The 17,956-nt window shown below is 48.2% G+C and overlaps 2 non-coding genes across 2 annotated transcripts; one reads left to right on the top strand and one right to left on the bottom strand.

Annotated features, from left to right (window-relative positions):
• The first annotated feature begins 353 nt into the window (after positions 1-353).
• Positions 354-462, top strand: LOC131813326 (U6 spliceosomal RNA). The gene has a single exon (XR_009346743.1). It is a non-coding gene; the product is annotated as a U6 spliceosomal RNA (small nuclear RNA).
• Positions 463-17,545: 17,083 nt separating this feature from the next.
• LOC131813325 (U6 spliceosomal RNA) lies at positions 17,546-17,654 on the bottom strand. Its single transcript, XR_009346742.1, has one exon. It is a non-coding gene; the product is annotated as a U6 spliceosomal RNA (small nuclear RNA).
• Between the last annotated feature and the right edge of the window lie 302 nt (positions 17,655-17,956).

Below are 17,956 nucleotides of genomic sequence, written 5' to 3'. Positions count from 1 at the left end.
ATCCCAGGACCCTGGGATCATGACCTGAGCCGAAGGCAGCGGCTTAACCCACTGAGCCACCCAGGCGCCCCTAACATTGGATTTTTGATAGGAATTGAATTTACAGATGGTTTTCGGTAGTATGGACATTTTAACAATGTTAATTCTTACCATTCATAAATATGAGCTATCTTTCCATTTATGTCTCCTTCAAATTCTTTATCAATGTCATAGTTTATGGGGTACAGATCTTTCATCTTCTTAGTTAAATCTTTTCCTAAGTATTTTGTTATTTTTGATGCTATTGTGAATTAGATTGTTCTCTTTATTTTTTCAGATAGTTCATCATTAGAGTGTTAAAATGCTCCTGTCTTGTGCTTACTTTGGCAGCACATATACTAAAATTGGAATGATGCAGAGAAGATTAGCGTGATCACTGAGCAAGGATGACATGAAAAACTATTTTAAAAAAACGAAACAAAACAAAATTCCTGTCTTTTATATATTGATCTTGTATTTGGCAGCTTTATTAAATTTGTTTATTCAAAATTTTTTGTGAAGTTTTTAGGATTTTTTTACATGTAAGTTCATGTTATCCAAAAAAAGAAAATTTTACTTCTTCCTTTTTTTTTTTTTTTGGAGTCTTTTATTTCTTTGTGTTCCTTGTTTCTCTGGCTAGGACATCCAGTACTATGTCAAATGAGAGTAGTGAAAGTGGACACACTTGTCTTTTTTCTGATCTTTAAGGGGAAAACTTTCAAACTTTTTTGATTGAATATGAGATTAGCTCTGGGCTTGCAATATGTGTTTTTTCTTTAATGGATTTTTTAAATTATTTTTTAAAATTTTTTTATAAACATATAATGTGTTTTTATCCCTAGGGGTACAGGTCTGTGAATCACCAGGTTTACACATTTCACCGCAGTCACCATCACTCACCATAGCACCTGCTCTCCCCAATGTCCATACCCCCACCATCCTCTCCCAACACACCTCCCCCCAGCAACCCTCATTCTGTTTTGTGAGATTCAGTCTTTTATGGTTTGTCTCCCTCCCAATCCCATCTTCTTTTATTTTTCTTTTCGTACGCCCGAAACCGCCTATGTTGCATCTCCACTTCATCATATCAGGGAGATCATATGATAGTTGTCTTTCTCAGATTGATTTATTTCGCCAAGCATAATACCCTCTAGTTCCATCCATGTCATCACAAATAGCAGGATTTCATTTTTTTGATGGCTGCACAGTATCCCATTTTACATATATACCACATCTTATTTATTGATTGATCCGTTGAAGGACATTTAGGTTCTTTCCATAGTTTAACTATTGTGGACATTGCTGCTATAAACATTTGGGTGCATGTGCCCCTTCAGAATGCCACGTTTGTATCTTTAGGGTATATACCCAGTACTACAATCACTGGGTCATAGGGTACTTCTATTTTCAGCTTTTTGAGGCACCTCCATGCTGTTTTCCAGAGTGGTTGCACCAGCTTGCATTCCCACGTACAGTGTAGGAGGGTTGCCCTTTCTCCACATCCTCGCCAGCATCTGTCATTGACTGACTTGTTAGTTTTAGCCATTCTGAAAGGTGTGAGGTGGTATCTCATTCCGGTTTTGATTTGTATTTCCCTGATGCCGAGTGATGTGGAGCATTTTTTCATGTGTCTGTTGGCCATTTGGATGTATTCTTTGCAGAAATGTCTGTTCATGTCCTCAGCCCATTTCTTGATTGGATTATTTGTTCTTAGGGTGTTGAGTTTGATAAGCTCTTTATAGATTTTGGATAGATACTGGCCCTTTATCTGGTATGTCATTTGCAAAGATCTTCTCCCAGATAACTTCTGACAGTCATCTTTTGGCTTTGTTAACTGTTTCCTTTGCTGTGCAAAAGCTTTTTGATCTGATGAAATCCCAGTAGTTCATTCTTGCCCTTGCTTCCCTTGCCTTTGGCGATGTTCCTAGGAAGAAGTTGCTGCTGCTGAGGTCAAAGAGGTTGCTACCTGTTCTCTCCTCAAGGATTTTGATGGATTCCTTTCTCACATTATGCTTCTTCATCCATTTCCAGTCTATTTTCATGTGTGGTGTAAGGAAATGGTCCAATTTCATTTTTCTGCATGTGGCTGTTCAATTTCCCCAACACCATTTGTTGAAGAGGCTGTCTTTTTTCCATAGGACATTCCTTCCTGCTTTGTTGAAGATTAGTTGACCATAGAGTTGAGGGTGTATTTCTGGGCTCTCTATTCTGTTCCATTGATCTATGTCTGTTTTGGGGACAGTTCCCTACTATCTTGATGATGACAACTTTGTAATAGAGCTTGAGGTCTGGAATTGTGATGCCAACAACTTTGGCTTTCTTTTTCAATATTCCTCTGGCTCTTCGAGGTATTTTCTGGTTCCATATGTATTTTAGGATGATTTGTCCCATTTCTTTGAAAACAATGGATGGGATTTTGATAGGGATTGCATTAAATGTGTAGATTGCTTTAGGTAGCATAGATATTTTCACAATATTTGTTCTTCCAATACAGGAGCATGGAACATTTTTCCATTTCTTTGTGTCTTCTTCAATTTCTTTCATGAGTACTTTAGAGTTTTCTGAGTATAGATTCTTTGTTAGGTTTATTCCTAGGTATCTTAGGGTTTTGCGTGCAGTTGTAAATGGGATTCACTCCTTAATTTCTATTTCTTCAGTCTTGTTGGTATAAAAAAATGCAACCAATTTCTGTTCATTGATTTATATCCTGACACTTTACAGAATTTCTATACAAGTTATAGCAGATTTGGAGTGGAGTCCTTTAAGTTTTCCACATACAGTATCATATCATCTGCAAACAGGGATAGTTTGACTTCTCTTCTGCCAATTTGGCAAAATTTGGATGGCTTTAATTTCTTTTTGTTGTCTGATTGCTGAGGCTAGGACTTCGAGTACAATGTTGAATAGCAGTGGTGATAACGGACATCCCTGCCGTGTTCCTGACCTCAGCGGAAAAGTATTCAGTTTTTCTCCATTGAGAATGATATTTGCAGTGGGTTTTTCATAGATGGCTTTGATAATATTGATAATATGTGCCCTCTATCGCTACACTTTGAAGAGTTTTTTTTTAAGATTTAATTTATTTATTTGACAGAGAGAGAGATCACAAATAGGCAGAGAGACAGACAGAGAGAGAGATGAGGAGAAGCAGGCTCCCTGCTGAGCAGAAAGCCCAATGCAGGACTCGATCCCAGGCCCCTGGGATCATGACCTGAGCCGAAGGTAGAGGCTCAACCCACTGAGCCACCCAGGTGGCCCCACTTTGAAGAGTTTTAATCAGGAAGGGATACTGCACTTTGCCAAATGCTTTTTCAGCATCTATGGAGAGTATCATATGGTTCTTGTTCTTTCTTTTATTGATGTGTTGTATCACATTGATTGATTTGCAGATGTTGAACCAACCTTGTAGCCCTGGAATAAATCCCAGTTGGTCGTGGTGAATAATCCTTTTAATGTACTGTTGAATCTTATTGGCTAGTATTTTGGTGAGAATTTTCGCATCTGTGTTCATCAAGGATATTGGTCTGTAGTTCTCTTTTTTGATGGGATCCTTGTCTGGTTTTGGGATCAAGGTGATGCTGGCCTCAGAAAAAAAAGAGTTTGGGAGTTTTCCTTCCATTTCTATTTTTTTGGAACAGTATCATGAGAATAGGAATTAATTCTTCTTTAAATGTTTGGTAGAATTCCCCTGGGAAGCCATCTGGCCCGGGGCTTTTGTTTGTTCGGAGATTGTTGATGACTGTTTCAATCTCCGTACTGGTTATGGGTCTGCTCAGGTTTTCCATTTCTTCCTGGTTCAGTTGTGGTAGTTTATATGTCTCTAGGAATGTATCCATTTCTTACAGATTGTTGAATTTATTGGCGTAGAGTTGCTCATAGTATGTTCTTATAATTGTTTGTATTTCTTTGGTGTTGGTTGTGATCTCTCCTCTTTCATTCATGATTTTATTTATTTGGGTTCTTTCTCTTTTCTTTTTGATAAGTCTGGAAAGGGGTTTATCAATCTTATTAATTCTTTCAAAGAACCAGTTTCCTAATTTCGTTGATTTGTTCTATTGTTTTTGTTGTTGTTGTTGTTGTTGTTTTGTGGTTTTTGTTTGTTTGCTTCTATTTCATTGATTTCTGCTCTGATCTTTATTATTCCTCTTCGCCTGCTGGGTTTAGGCTTTCCTTGTTGTTCTTTCTCCAACTCCTTTAGGTGTAGGGTTATGTTGTGTATTTGAGATCTGAGAGAGAAGCGTGGTGGCACACGTCTGTCACTGCACTCCCCAGGAGCAAGTCTGGGGAAGGCGCAGCTCGCCGCCCCCAGAGAAGAGAAGGAGCCGTTGGCCTTGTGGTCGGGAAAAGGACGGGAAGCAGGGTAGCCTGCCATGGCAGGAAGAGCAGGCCGGTGGCAAGACAAGTGTCACCCGCTCCCTGTGCAGAGAGATGGAAGCCTTGCTGCTAAGGAGACATGAGGGGACGACTAGGGCAGGGAAGCGTGCTCCACTCTGAGGAAGGAGTGTGGGCAGAAGGCAGGCCTGTCCTGTGCCTCTGGTCCCAAGGGGACAGCATCTCCTTGACCTCCTGTCCATAGGGCATACTTGGGCTAGCTACCAGGCGCCATACACAGAACTCGCAGAAACAGCTCCCTCGAGAAACGGGCAGTCAGATGCCATCTTCCTCCAACATGTGACAGAGTTGACGGTGGCAGGGAGTTTGCGGGGTAGGAGTGGGGACAATTCCTCAAAGCTCCCCATTTCAGTGAACGGGCGGGGTTCAGGGATCCTGTCGCCTCTCCTCTCCTGTGGGGAAGGCACTGGCCTTGTCCGCCAATCCGCCCGAGGTCCAGTGCCAAAGGCCAAGCGTTGCCTACACCGGGAGATGGTAGTGTGCATAGAGTGCCATCTTAGGCCACGCACGCTGCTGCAGGGTTTTGACTGTGTCTGCTTAGTTCGTCCTGGCAGGGTGAACCCAGGGCGCCAACATGGAGCCCAGGAAAGCAAGGTCCAAGAGACACCAGCACTCCCGTGACTCTTCTTACCTGATGCGACAGAGCGTACACCCAAAGCCTTTCTGAGGAGGAAGCAGCAGCGAAGTTGGGATCGTGCCAAGATGAAAACCTCTGCAAAAGCATAGCAGTCGCTGGGAAATCAGAGTCGGTTCTGAGGCCTGCTGTTGCTGCTTGCCTGACCCTAGTATTCGCAGCATGATGGGAGAAACCCTCATAGAGCGAAAGCCTCTTTGCCCTGGCATCTCTTCTGGGAAAGCACAGCATTCTTTGGGAAATGAGTCCGGTCTGAGGGATGCTCCTGTGCGCCTGAGCTGGTCTCCTCAGCATGGTGTAATAAACCCGCATGGAGCGAAATCCTCTATGCCTGGGAATCCCCTCTGCCTGAGAGAGAAGCGCGTTTGCGCCTGTGGAAACAGCCTTAAGCAAAGGGACCTGTTTTTCAGTGCGGTCACCAGGAGCATGTCTGTGGAAGGTGAAGCACGCTGCACGGGGAGAAGAGCTGGAGCCGTTGGCGTTCGGGTCTGGACACGGTTGCGAAGCAGGAGAGCCGGCCCTGGCAGGCACAGCGGCCGGTGGAAATACAAGTGTCACCCACTCCCAGTGAGAGAGACAGAAGCCTGACGGCTAAGGAGACAGAAGGGGATGAGTAGGGCAGGGCACGTGCTCCACTCTTTGAAGGAGTCTGGGCAGAGAGCATGCCTGTCCTGAACCTCTGGGCCCAAGGAGAGAGCAGCTCCTTGGCCACCAGTCCCTGGGGCAGACATGCGTTAGCCACCAGGCGCCTACGCTGAACTCGCAGAAACAGCTCCCTGAAATAACGGGGAGTCAGATGCCGTCTTCCACCAGGATGTGGAAGATTGGAGGAGGCTCCGGGTTTAAGGGGAAGGAGTGGGCACAGTCCCCCAAAGCTCCCTAATCTGTGCACGCCCGAGTGCAGAGATCCTGTAGCCTCCCCTCTCCTGTGGTGAAGGCTCTGGCCTAGACCCCGAGGCTGCCTGATATCTGGAGCAAAAGGAAAAGCCTAACCTACCCCAGGAGATGGTCATAGGCATAGAGTGCCATGCTAGGCCAAGCACGCAGCTGCAGGGTTGTGACTGTGTCTGCTTAGTTCGGCATAACAAGATGAATCCCAGGCATAAACTCGGAGCTTGGGAAAGCAAGTCCCAAGAGGCACCAGCTCTCCCGCGGCTCTTCTTCCATGCCACGCAGAGAGAACACCCAAAGCCTTTCTGAGGAAGCAGCAGCGAAGTGCTTTTCACTCCAAGCCAAAGCCTCAGGGAGAGCACAGCATTCGCTGAGAAATGTTCTGCGGGCTGCTGCTGCTTGCCTGAGCTCAGTCTCGCGGTGGGAGAAACCCGCATACAGCGAAAGCCTCTTTCCTGGGTATCTCCCCTGGGAAAGCACAGCGTTCCTTGGGAAATCAGAGTTGGGTTTGGGGATGCCGCTGCTGCTTGCCTGATCTAGTGTCCGCAGCTCGGTGGAAGATACCCGCATGGAGCGAAATACTCTTTGCCCTAGCATCCCCTCTGCCTGAGAGAGAAGCCAAGTGTTGGGAAGGCGCAGCACGCCGCCCCCGGAGAAGAGAAGGAGCCGTTGGCCTTGGGGTCGGGAAACGCTCGGGAAGCAGGATAGCCTGCCGTGGCACGAACAGCAGGCCGGTGGCAAAACAAGTGTCACCCGCTCCCTGTGCAGAGAGATGGAAGCCTGGCTCCTAAGGAGACATGAGGGGACGAACTAGGGCAGAGGCGCTTGCTCCACTCTTAGGAAGGAATCTGGGCAGAAAGCATGCCTGTACTGTGCGTCTGGTCCCAAGGAGACAGCATCTCCTTGGACACCTGTCCTTGGGGCAGACATGCGCTAGCCACAAGACGCCTACGCTGAACTCGAAGAAACAGCTCCCTGAAATGACGGGGAGTCAGATGCCGTCTTCCTCCAGGAAGTGGAAGCTTGGAGGAGGCACGGGGTTTAAGGGGAAGGAGTGGGCACAGTGCCCCAAATCTCCCTAATCTGTGCACGGGCCGTGTGCAGGGATCCTGTCGCCTCCTCGCTCTTGTGGTGAAGGCATTGGCCTAGACCCCGAGTCTGCCTGAGAGCCGGAGCAAAAGGCAAAGTCTAACCTACCCAGGGAGATGGTCATAGGCATAGAGTGCCATGCTCGGCCAAGCACGCAGCTGCAAGGTTGTGACTGTGTCTGCTTAGTTCGGCATAGCAAGGTGAATCCCGGGCGTAACCTCGGAGCCCGGGAAAGCAAGTCCCAAGAGGCACCAGCTCCTCCGAGGCTCTTCTTCACTGCCGCGCAGAGTGAACACCCAAAGCCTTTCTGAGGAAGCAGCAGCGAAGTGCGGTTCGTGCCAAGCTGAAAACCTCTGCGTAAGCATAGTATTCCCTGGGAAATCAGAGTCGGATCTGAGGGCTGCTGTTGCTGCTTGCTTTAGACTCGTATTCGCAGCACAATGGGAGAAACCCGCATAGAGCGAAAGCCTCTTTGCCCTGGCATCCCCTCTGGGAAAGCACACCATTATTTCGGAAATCAGATTCCGGTCTGAGTTATGCTCCTGTTTGCGTGAGCTGGTCTCCTCAGCACGGTGTAATAAACCCGCAGGGAGCGAAATCCTCTATGCCTGGGCATCCCCTCTGCCTGAGAGAGAAGCGCCGTTGCGCCTCTGGAAAGAGCATTAAAGAAAAGGGACACGTTTTTCAGGGCGGTCCCAAGGAGTAGTCTGTGGTAGGTGCAGCACGCTGCTCGGGGAGAAGAGCAAGTGCTGTTGGCCATGGTCTCGAAAAGGTTGCGAAGCAGGAGACCGGCCCTGGAAGGCACAGCACCCGGAGGAAATACAAATGTCACCCACTCCCAGTGCAGAGAGACAGAAGCCTAGCTGCTAAGGAGATAGGAGAGGATGAGTAGGGCAGGGCACGTGCTCCACTCTTGGGAAGGTGTCTGGGCGGAGAGCATGCCTGTCCTTAACTCTGGGCCCAAGGAGACAGCAGTTCCTTGGCCACCCGTCCCTGGGGCAGACATGCGCTAGCCACCAGGCGCCTACTCTGAACTCGCAGAAACAGCTCCCTGAAATAACGGGGAGTCAGATGCCATCTTCCTCCAGGATGTGGAAGCTCGGAGGAGGCACGAGGTTTAAGGGGAAGGAGTGGGCACAGTCCCACAAACTCTCTAATCTGTGCACGGGCCGTGTGTAGGGATCCTGTCGCCTCCTCTCTCCTGTGGTGAAGGCACTGGCCTAGACCCCTAGGTTGCCTGAGAGCCGGAGCAAAAGCCAAAGCCTAACCTACCCCAGGAAATGGTCATAGGCATAGAGTGCCATGCTAGGCCAAGCACGCTGCTGCAGGGTTGTGACTGTGTCTGCTTAGTTCAGCATAGCAAGGTGAATCCCGGGCGTAAACTCGGAGACCGGGAGAGCAAGTCCCAAGAGGCAACAGCTCTCCCGCGGCTCTTCTTCCCTCCCGCGCAGAGTGATCACCCAAAGCCTTTCTGAGGAAGCAGCAGCGAAGTGCGGTTCGTGCCATGTGAAAACCTCTGCGAAAGCATAGCAGTCGCTGGGAAATTAGAGTCGGATCTGAGAGCTGCTGTTGCTGCTTGCTTTAGCCTAGTATTTGCAGAACGATGGGATAAACCCGCATGGAGCGAAAGCCTCTTTGCCCTGGCATCCCCTCTGGGAAAGCACAGCATTCTTTGGGAAATCAGAGTCCGGTCTGAGGGATGCTCCTGTTTGCTTGAGCTGGTCTCCTCAGCACGGTGTAATAAACCCATATGGAGCGGAATCCTCTATGCCTGGGCATCCCCGCTGCATGGGAGAGAAGCGCGATTGCACCTGTGGAAAGAGCCTTAAGGAAAGGGAAATTTTTTCACTCTGCTCCCCAGGAGCATATGTGTGGAAAGTTCAGCAAGCTGCCGGAGAGAAGAGCAGGAGCCGTTGGACTTCTGGTCTGGAAAAGATTGCGAAGCAGGAGAGCCGGCAATACAAGTATCCCCGGCTCCCAGTGCAGAGAGACAGAAGCCTGGCTGCTAAGGAGACAGGAAGGGATGCGTAGGGCAGGGCGCGTGCTCCACTCTTAGGAAGGAATCTGGGCAGAAAGCATGCCTGTCCTGAGCCTCTGGGCCCAAGGAGACAGCAGCTCCTTGGCCAGCTGTCCTTGGGGCAGACATGCGCTAGCCACCAGGCGCCTACTCTGAACTCGACGAATCAGCTCTCAGAAATAATGCGGAGTCAGATGCCGTCTTCCTCCATGATGGGGAAGCTCGGAGGAAGCATGGTGTTTAAGGGGAAGGAGTGGGCACAGTCCCCCACAGCTCCCTAATCTGCGCACGGGCCTAGTGCAGGGATCCTGTCGCCTCCTCTCTCCTGTGGTGAAGGCACTGGCCTAGACCCGGAGTCGGCCTGAGAGCCGGAGCAAATGGCAAAGCCTAACCTACCACATAAGATGGTCATAGGCATAGAGTGCCATGCTAGGCCAAGCACGCTGCTGCAGGGTTGTGACTGTGTCTGCTTAGTTCCGCATAGCAAGGTGAATCCCGGGCGTAACCTCGGAGCCCGGGAAAGCAAGTCCCAAGAGGCACCAGCTCTCCCGCGGCTCTTCTTCGCTGCCGCGCAGAGTGAACACCCAAAGCCTTTCTGAGGAAGCAGCAGCGAAGTGCGGTTCCTGCCATGCTGAAAACCTCTGCAAAAGCATAGTAGTCGCTGGGAAATTAGAGTCAGATCTCAGGGCTGCTGTTGCTGCTTGCTTTAGCCTGGTAATTGCAGCACGATGGGAGAACCCGCATAGAGCGAAAGCCTCTTTGCCCTGGCATCCCCTCTGGTATAGCACAGCATTCTTTGGGAAATCAGAGTCCGGTCTGAGGGATGCTCCTGTTTGCCTGAACTGGTCTCCTCAGCACGGTGTAATAAACCCGCATGGAGCGAAATCCTTGGCCACCTGTCCCTGGGCCAGACATGCGCTAGCCACCAGGTGCCTACGCTGAACTCGCAAAAACAGCTCCCTGAAATAACGGGGAGGCAGGTGCCGTCTTCCTCCAGGATGTGGAAGCCTGGAGGAGGCACGGGGTTTAAGGCGAAGGAGTGGGCACAGTCCCCCAAAGCTCCGTATTCAGTGCACGGGCTGTGTGCAGGGATCCTGTCACCTCTTCTTTCCTGTGTGGAAAGCACTGGCCTAGTCCGAGAATCCGCCTGAGCGTGAGTGTAAAAGGCCAAGCGATGCCTACACTGGGAGATGATAGTGTGCATAGAGTGCCATCCTAGTCTACGCACGCTACTGCAGGGTTGTGGCTGTGTCTGTTTAGTACGGCCTGTCAGGGTGAACCCAGGACGCGAACATTGAGCCCAGGAAAGCAAGGCCCAAGAGGCACTAGCTCTCCCGCAGCTCTTCTTCCCTGTCGCGACTGAAGCCTTGCTGAGGATGCAGCAGCAAAGTGCTGCTCGTTCCAAGACAAAGCCTCTGCGAAAGCACAGCATTCGCTGAGAAATGTTCTGCGGGCTTCTGCTTCTTGCTGAGCCCAGTCTCGTGGTGGGAGAAACCCGCAAACAGCGAAAGCCTCTTTGCCTGGGCATCTCCGCTGGGAAAGCACTGGCCTAGTCCGAGAATCCGCCTGAGCAACAGAGTAAAGGGCCAAACCTTACGTACCCGAGGACATGGTCATAGGCATAGAGTGCCATGCTAGGCCAAGCACGCTGCTGCAGGGTTGTGACTGTGTCTGCTTAGTTCGGCATAGCAAGGTGAACCCCCGGCGTGAACTTAGAGCCCGGGAAAGGACGTCCCAAGAGGCAACAGCTCTCCCAGGGCTGTTGTTCCCTGCCGCATCAGAGCGAACACACTGCAGTAGCGTACGTAGCCTAGGATGGCACTCTATGCACAGTACCATAGCCCGGTGTAGGCAACGCTTGGCCTTTGGCACTGGACCTCAGGCGGATTCGCGGACAAGGCCAGTGCCTTCCCCACAGGAGCGGAGAGGAGACAGGATCCCTGAACACCGCCCGTTCACTGAAATGGGGAGCTTTGGGGCATTGTCCCCACTCCTACCGCGCAAACTTCCTGCCACTGTAAACGCTGTCACATGTTGGAGGAAGATGGCATCTGACTGCCCTTTTCTCGAGGGAGCTGTTTCTGTGAGTTCCGGGTATGGCGCCTGGTAGCTAGCCCAAGTATGCCCTATGGACAGGTGGTGAAGGAGATGCTGTCCCCTTGGGACCAGAGGCACAGGACAGGCCTGCCCTCTGCCCACACTCCTTCCTCAGAGTGGAGCACGCGTCCCTGCCCTAGTCGTCCCCTCATGTCTCCTTAGGAGCCAGGCTTCCATCTCTCCGCACAGGGAGCGGGTGACACTTGTCTTGCCACCGCCCTGCTGTTCCGGCCACGGCAGGCTAAATTGCTTCCCGAGCGTTTCCCGACCCAAAGGCCAAGGGCTCCTTCTCTTCTCCGGGGGCGGCGTGCTGCACCTTCCCCACACTTGGCTTCTCTCTCAGGCAGAGGGGATGCTAGGGCAAAGAGTATTTCGCTCCATGCGGGTATCTTCCACCGAGCTGCGGACACTAGTTCAGGCAAGCAGCAGCAGCATCCCAAAAACCAACTCTGATTTCCAAAGGAACGCTGTGCTTTCCCAGGAGAGATGCCCAGGCAAAGAGGCTTTCGCTGTATGCGAGTTTCTCCCACCGTGAGACTGGGCTCAGGCAAGCAGCAGCAGCCCGCAGAACATTTCTCAGCGAATGCTGTGCTCTCACAGAGGCTTTGGCTTGGGCGAACACACTTCGCTGCTGCTTCCTCAGAAAGGCTTTGGGTATTCACTCTGCGAGGGAGGGAAGAAGAGCCGCGGGAGAGCTGGTACCTCTTGGGACTTGCTTTCCCGGTCCCCGAGTTTAAGCCCGGGATTCACCTTGCTATGCTGGACTAAGCAGACACAGTCACAACCCTGCAGCAGCGTGCTTGGCCTAGCATGGCACTCTAGGCCTATGACCATCTCCTGGGGTAGGTTAGGCTTTGCCTTTTGCTCCGGGTCTCAGGCAGCCTCGGAGTCTAGGCCAGTGCCTTCACCACAGGAGAGAGGAGGCGACAGGATCCCTGCACATGGACCGTGCACAGATTAGGGAGCTTTGGGGGACTGTGCCCACTCCTTCCCCTTAAACCCTGTGCCTCCTCCGAGCTTCCACATCCTGGTGGAAGACGGCACGTGACTCCCCGTCATTTTCGGGAGCAGTTTCTGCGAGTTCAGAGTAGGCGCCTGGTGGCTAGCGCATATCTGCCCCAGGGACGGGTGGCCAAGGAGCTGCTGTCTCCTTGGGCCCAGAGGTTCAGGAGAGGCATGCTTTCTGCCCAGACTCCTTCCTAAGAGTGGAGCATGCGCCCTGCCCTACTCATCCCCTCCTGTCTCCTTAGCAGCCAGGCTTCTGTCTCTCTGCACTGGGAGCGGGTGACACTTGTATTTCCACCGGCCACTGTGCATGCCAGGGCCAGCTCTCCTGCTTCGCAAACGTGTCCAGACCCGAACGCCAACGGCTCCACCTCTTCTCCCCGTGCAGCGTGCTGCACCTTCCACAGACATGCTCCTGGTGACCGCACTGAAAAACAGGTCTCTTTGCTTAAGGCTCTTTCCACAGGCGCAAACGCCCTTCTCTCTCAGGCAGAGGGGATGCTCAAGCATAGAGGATTTCGCTCCATGCGGGTTTATTACACCATGCTGAGGAGACCAGCTCAGGCGCACAGGAGCATCCCTCAGACCGGACTCATTTCCCAAAGAATGCTGTGCTTTCCCAGAAGAGATGCCAGGGCAAAGAGGCTTTCGCTCTATGAGGGTTTCTCCCATCATGCTGCGAATACTAGGGTCAGGCAAGCAGCAACAGCAGGCCTCAGAACCGACTCTGATTTCCCAGCGACTGCTATGCTTTTGCAGAGGTTTTCATCTTGGCACGATCCCAACTTCGCTGCTGCTTCCTCCTCAGAAAGGCTTTGGGTGTTCGCTCTGTCGCATCAGGTAAGAAGAGTCACGGGAGTGCTGGTGTCTCTTGGACCTTGCTTTCCTGGGCTCCATGTTGGCGCCCTGGGTTCACCCTGCCAGGCCGAACTAAGCAGAAACAGTCAAAACCCTGCAGCAGCGTGCGTGGCCTAAGATGGCACTCTATGCACACTACCATCTCCCGGTGTAGGAAACGCTTGGCCTTTGGCACTGGACCTTAGGCGGATTCGCAGACAAGGCCAGTGTATTCCCCACAGGAGAGGAGAGGCGACAGGATCCCTGAACACCGCCTGTTCACTGAAATGGGGAGCTTTGGGGGATTGTCCCCACTCCTACCCCGCAAACTCCCTGCCACCGCAAACGCTGTCACATGTTGGAGGAAGATGGCATCTACCCGTTTCTCGAGAGTGCTGTTTCTGCGAGTTCTGTGTATGGCGCCTGGTAGCTAGCCCAAGTATGCCCTATGGACAGGAGGTCAAGGAGATGCTGTCCCCTTGGGACCAGAGGCACAGGACAGGCCTGCCTTCTGCCCACACTCCTTCCTCAGAGTGGAGCACGCTTCCCTGCCCTAGTCGTCCCCTCATGTCTCCTTAGCAGCAAGGCTTCCATCTCTCTGCACAGGGAGCGGGTGACACTTGTCTTGCCACCGGCCTGCTCTTCCTGCCATGGCAGGCTATCCTGCTTCCCGTCCTTTTCCCGACCACAAGGCCAACGGCTCCTTCTCTTCTCTGGGGGCGGCGAGCTGCGCCTTCCCCAGACTTGCTCCTGGGGAGTGCAGTGACAGACGTGTGCCACCACGCTTCTCTCTCAGATCTCAAATACACAACATAACCCTACACCTAAAGGAGTTGGAGAAAGAACAACAAGGAAAGCCTAAACCCAGCAGGCGAAGAGGAATAATAAAGATCAGAGCAGAAATCAATGAAATAGAAGCAAACAAACAAAAACCACAAAACAACAACAACAACAACAAAAAAAAACAATAGAACAAATCAACGAAATTAGGAAACTGGTTCTTTGAAAGAATTAATAAGATTGATAAACCCCTTTCCAGACTTATCAAAAAGAAAAGAGAAAGAACCCAAATAAATAAAATCATGAATGAAAGAGGAGAGATCACAACCAACACCAAAGAAATACAAACAATTATAAGAACATACTATGAGCAACTCTACGCCAATAAATTCAACAATCTGTAAGAAATGGATACATTCCTAGAGACATATAAACTACCACAACTGAACCAGGAAGAAATAGAAAACCTGAGCAGACCCATAACCAGTACGGAGATTGAAACAGTCATCAACAATCTCCAAACAAACAAAAGCCCCGGGCCAGATGGCTTCCCAGGGGAATTCTACCAAACATTTAAAGAAGAATTAATTCCTATTCTCATGATACTGTTCCAAAAAAATAGAAATGGAAGGAAAACTCCCAAACTCTTTTTTTTCTGAGGCCAGCATCACCTTGATCCCAAAACCAGACAAGGATCCCATCAAAAAAGAGAACTACAGACCAATATCCTTGATGAACACAGATGCGAAAATTCTCACCAAAATACTAGCCAATAAGATTCAACAGTACATTAAAAGGATTATTCACCACGACCAACTGGGATTTATTCCAGGGCTACAAGGTTGGTTCAACATCTGCAAATCAATCAATGTGATACAACACATCAATAAAAGAAAGAACAAGAACCATATGATACTCTCCATAGATGCTGAAAAAGCATTTGGCAAAGTGCAGTATCCCTTCCTGATTAAAACTCTTCAAAGTGGGGCCACCTGGGTGGCTCAGTGGGTTGAGCCTCTACCTTCGGCTCAGGTCATGATCCCAGGGGCCTGGGATCGAGTCCTGCATTGGGCTTCCTGCTCAGCAGGGAGCCTGCTTCTCCTCATCTCTCTCTCTGTCTGTCTCTCTGCCTATTTGTGATCTCTCTCTCTGTCAAATAAATAAATTAAATCTTAAAAAAAACTCTTCAAAGTGTAGCGATAGAGGGCACATATTATCAATATTATCAAAGCCATCTATGAAAAACCCACTGCAAATATCATTCTCAATGGAGAAAAACTGAATACTTTTCCGCTGAGGTCAGGAACACGGCAGGGATGTCCGTTATCACCACTGCTATTCAACATTGTACTCGAAGTCCTAGCCTCAGCAATCAGACAACAAAAAGAAATTAAAGCCATCCAAATTTTGCCAAATTGGCAGAAGAGAAGTCAAACTATCCCTGTTTGCAGATGATATGATACTGTATGTGGAAAACTTAAAGGACTCCACTCCAAATCTGCTATAACTTGTATAGAAATTCTGTAAAGTGTCAGGATATAAATCAATGAACAGAAATTGGTTGCATTTTTTTATACCAACAAGACTGAAGAAATAGAAATTAAGGAGTGAATCCCATTTACAACTGCACGCAAAACCCTAAGATACCTAGGAATAAACCTAACAAAGAATCTATACTCAGAAAACTCTAAAGTACTCATGAAAGAAATTGAAGAAGACACAAAGAAATGGAAAAATGTTCCATGCTCCTGTATTGGAAGAACAAATATTGTGAAAATGTCTATGCTACCTAAAGCAATCTACACATTTAATGCAATCCCTATCAAAGTCCCATCCATTGTTTTCAAAGAAATGGGACAAATCATCCTAAAATACCTCGAAGAGCCAGAGGAATATTGAAAAAGAAAGCCAAAGTTGTTGGCATCACAATTCCAGACCTCAAGCTCTATTACAAAGTTGTCATCATCAAGATAGTAGGGAACTGTCCCCAAAACAGACATAGATCAATGGAACAGAATAGAGAGCCCAGAAATACACCCTCAACTCTATGGTCAACTAATCTTCAACAAAGCAGGAAGGAATGTCCTATGGAAAAAAGACAGCCTCTTCAACAAATGGTGTTGGGGAAATTGAACAGCCACATGCAGAAAAATGAAATTGGACCATTTCCTTACACCACACATGAAAATAGACTGGAAATGGATGAAGAAGCATAAAGTGAGAAAGGAATCCATCAAAATCCTTGAGGAGAGAACAGGTAGCAACCTCTTTGACCTCAGCAGCAGCAACTTCTTCCTAGGAACATCGCCAAAGGCAAGGGAAGCAAGGGCAAGAATGAACTACTGGGATTTCATCAGATCAAAAAGCTTTTGCACAGCAAAGGAAACAGTTAACAAAGCCAAAAGATGACTGTCAGAAGTTATCTGGGAGAAGATCTTTGCAAATGACATACCAGATAAAGGGCCAGTATCTATCCAAAATCTATAAAGAGCTTATCAAACTCAACACCCTAAGAACAAATAATCCAATCAAGAAATGGGCAGAGGACATGAACAGACATTTCTGCAAAGAATACATCCAAATGGCCAACAGACACATGAAAAAATGCTCCACATCACTCGGCATCAGGGAAATACAAATCAAAACCGGAATGAGATACCACCTCACACCTTTCAGAATGGCTAAAACTAACAAGTCAGTCAATGACAGATGCTGGCGAGGATGTGGAGAAAGGGCAACCCTCCTACACTGTACGTGGGAATGCAAGCTGGTGCAACCACTCTGGAAAACAGCATGGAGGTGCCTCAAAAAGCTGAAAATAGAAGTACCCTATGACCCAGTGATTGTAGTACTGGGTATATACCCTAAAGATACAAACGTGGCATTCTGAAGGGGCACATGCACCCAAGTGTTTATAGCAGCAATGTCCACAATAGTTAAACTATGGAAAGAACCTAAATGTCCTTCAACGGATCAATCAATAAATAAGATGTGGTATATATGTAAAATGGGATACTGTGCAGCCATCAAAAAAATGAAATCCTGCTATTTGTGATGACATGGATGGAACTAGAGGGTATTATGCTTGGCGAAATAAATCAATCTGAGAAAGACAACTATCATATGATCTCCCTGATATGATGAAGTGGAGATGCAACATAGGCGGTTTCGGGCGTACGAAAAGAAAAATAAAAGAAGATGGGATTGGGAGGGAGACAAACCATAAAAGACTGAATCTCACAAAACAGAATGAGGGTTGCTGGGGGGAGGTGTGTTGGGAGAGGATGGTGGGGGTATGGACATTGGGGAGAGCAGGTGCTATGGTGAGTGATGGTGACTGCGGTGAAATGTGTAAACCTGGTGATTCACAGACCTGTACCCCTAGGGATAAAAACACATTATATGTTTATAAAAAAATTTTAAAAAATAATTTAAAAAATCCATTAAAGAAAAAACACATATTGCAAGCCCAAGCCCAGAGCTAATCTCATATTCAATCAAAAAAGTTTGAAAGTTTTCCCCTTAAAGATCAGAAAAAAGACAAGTGTGTCCACTTTCACTACTCTCATTTGACATAGTACTGGATGTCCTAGCCAGAGAAACAAGGAACACAAAGAAATAAAAGACTCCAAAAAAAAAAAAAAAGGAAGAAGTAAAATTTTCTTTTTTTGGATAACATGAACTTACATGTAAAAAAATCCTAAAAACTTCACAAAAAATTTTGAATAAACAAATTTAATAAAGCTGCCAAATACAAGATCAATATATAAAAGACAGGAATTTTGTTTTGTTTCGTTTTTTTAAAATAGTTTTTCATGTCATCCTTGCTCAGTGATCACGCTAATCTTCTCTGCATCATTCCAATTTTAGTATATGTGCTGCCAAAGTAAGCACAAGACAGGAGCATTTTAACACTCTAATGATGAACTATCTGAAAAAATAAAGAGAACAATCTAATTCACAATAGCATCAAAAATAACAAAATACTTAGGAAAAGATTTAACTAAGAAGATGAAAGATCTGTACCCCATAAACTATGACATTGATAAAGAATTTGAAGGAGACATAAATGGAAAGATAGCTCATATTTATGAATGGTAAGAATTAACATTGTTAAAATGTCCATACTACCGAAAACCATCTGTAAATTCAATTCCTATCAAAAATCCAATGTTAGGGGCGCCTGGGTGGCTCAG

Source organism: Mustela lutreola, chromosome 12, assembly GCF_030435805.1.
Source record: "Mustela lutreola isolate mMusLut2 chromosome 12, mMusLut2.pri, whole genome shotgun sequence".
NCBI lineage: Eukaryota > Metazoa > Chordata > Mammalia > Carnivora > Mustelidae > Mustela > Mustela lutreola.
The sequence above is the reverse complement of the archived record's forward strand: the minus strand, read 5'-3'. Positions and strand labels throughout refer to the sequence as shown.